The sequence below is a fragment of the Protopterus annectens genome, chromosome 2.part0 (genome assembly GCF_019279795.1).
Source record: "Protopterus annectens isolate FY-2018-M chromosome 2.part0, PAN1.0, whole genome shotgun sequence".
Taxonomy (NCBI): domain Eukaryota; kingdom Metazoa; phylum Chordata; order Ceratodontiformes; family Protopteridae; genus Protopterus; species Protopterus annectens.
This window is the reverse complement of record NC_056728.1, coordinates 1,293,647,218-1,293,649,717: the sequence shown is the minus strand read 5'-3', so window position 1 is coordinate 1,293,649,717 and position 2,500 is coordinate 1,293,647,218. Positions and strand designations below refer to the sequence as shown.

Sequence of the window (2,500 nt, the reverse complement as noted above, 5' to 3'; positions counted from 1 at the left end):
GGCTAAGGCATTTAATATGAACTCCACTCAGGTATTATTGACAAATGCATCTGACTAAGCATAAATCCATGCATAACTCGCTAGACTGACAGCTAGCTTACAAGTAGGACTAAAGAAGTCAGGTTTAGTGAGACCATCTTCAACAAGAGACCGATCACCAGTGAAGTACTTCAAGGATCCATGCTGGGCCTACTACTGTTTGGTATCTAACTCCCAGAGGTCAAAGCTAATGTCAATGGCCTCTGGCTCACTAAGTTCACAGATGATTGCAAATTGGGAGCTATCATAGGTTTCTCCCATGACACTAACATCTTACAAGAGGGCCTAACATAGACAAATGACTGGTGCCAAAGCCACAGTTTAAAACTCAATGCCAAAAAGAGCATTATAGTACCCTTTGGGAAAAAGTCCACACAAGCCAATTACTTCATTGATAAAACACCATTAAGAATTAGTCCAGTAGTTAGGGTTCTAGGAACATATGTAGACTACTGGTCTACGACCAACACATAGCCAAGATAGAAAGAAAGTCATTCTATGTTGTCCAACTTATAAGTAAGGGTATGGTATCTGGGTCCAAGGAAGTCATAGTTCCACTTTATTTGTCCTGTATCAGATCCATCATTATGTACAGTGCCCTTTTTCGCCATGTACCTGACCAGGCATTTGCAACAGTTGAAATGCCCACAGACATCACTCACCAGGAGAATCCAGGGTACTACTATACTGTCCGACACAGGTTGGCTTAAGGCTCTATCTCTATAATTAGATTCCTACAGGTTATTGAAAGGCATTCTATGCCTGGCATATAAGGCATCCTCAGATCCAGCCCTGATGAGTGTTTTGCACATCCACAATATGAACAGCACTAGAAACACTAGATCAAAGGATTTAAACTTTGCCTGCAACATAAAAAACATACTGGTGAGAATGATATGTGTCTCAAAGGATCTCCACACTATGGAATAGGCTCCCCATCCATGTGAAGCACAGCTCATCCCTGACCCTATTAAAATGTAACCTTGACCATTGGATTGAAATTGTAAATTCACCCCCAGTCTGGACCTCCTGTCTCTAATGGACATAGGCAGAGAGTAAGTTAAATATTTCCAAAGTAACACACCCACCCACCCCACCCCCATCATAGAGCCCTTAGCCACCTTCAAACTAACACACTCCTGCTAATAGACACTCAAGGTACAATGGGACACAGTTGGGTTAGATTATATAGCAGGGCTTAGAAAAACCCTATTGGTCATTAGCTTAATATATACCTATGAACCTATGAACTGTAGCGTGATTTCTATTATTCAGATAGGGTTGACATGGAGTAACAGTTACATCTGAATGCATTTTGAAGGGAGAAATTAAATTCTTTTTGATGTAAAAATATCTTTTATGAAGCATAGAAGATTCTTCCAAAGCTTTGGATGAGGTTGGAAAAAACTAAGATCGTTATATAAAGCTTATTATTTGGAGTTTGTAGGGCTAGATTATTTGAGGAAGAGGACCTGATATTGTAGTGAGCATGTTTTATGTAAATTCTCCCAACTAAAAATGAAAATGTGTTTGGCTTTAGAAGTTGAAACAATAAGTATTCCAAGAGTGTTTGATTTGGGGAGATAAGGAACCACTTAGCTTTCTGATAGTAATATTCATGTAGGGAAGCAAATCTGATAAAATAGTACATTCTTGTAGAGATTGTTTGCAGAGGTGTTAGGTTTTCTTTGAGGCTGCGGATATTATAGGAAGGCCGTATTCAATCTGAGCTAGTAGAATGACTTATTTACAGCACCTCTACCTGAATGAAATGGAAAATTAGATATTTTACACACTTGCAAAGTAGGTTATTACTTTTTAATTTTGTTTCTTCAATACGTTTGTGAAATTTTAGATTGAGTCAGGTATAGCCAAATTTCTCATTATTTAAAGGAATCAGTTGCATTAACTTTTTAAAAAGTTATACTGTGAAAACAAATGAAAAACATGGGATAATCTTTGTTGCAGCTTGAACATTGTGATTTTCATTTTACTTTAACTTTGGATTAACAACTTTGAACTGAGAGTATATATATTTTTTCTAACTGATGTTCAATAGTTAATTCTCATTTGGGTCTCAAGGGCTGCCACTTAGTGGCCAGTCTACAAAACTCAACTCAGTAACAAGTGTAAGTCAGATGCTAACTTTTTTCATTCCATCTCAGTGTCCTGAACACCTTAAATGCTACCTCTGTAACTAGTCACACCAAAACTGATATTCTGGCTATACTTGACTCAGTAATCAGAAGTATTGACACCTTTATTACACCATGGATAACCTATACAACATACTTTTCTCATTGCTAGGTGCCAGGGCTATGAACTTGGTGGTAACCATATATAAAATGATGAGGCATGAGAAGAGTATTAAAAATTGTGATCCGTCTTGCAAGCACTAATGATAATCTTAAAACTTACTTAATGATAGGTATTTATATCACAAGTGCACTTCCTGATCTAC

General features: G+C 37.5%; 1 protein-coding gene across 2 annotated transcripts in view; it reads left to right on the top strand.

Moving 5' to 3' along the window:
* The window catches only part of LOC122793449 (glutamyl aminopeptidase), a 792,963-nt gene that overhangs the window by 393,072 nt on the left and 397,391 nt on the right, over positions 1-2,500 (top strand). The gene's annotated exons all lie outside the window — the stretch shown is intronic.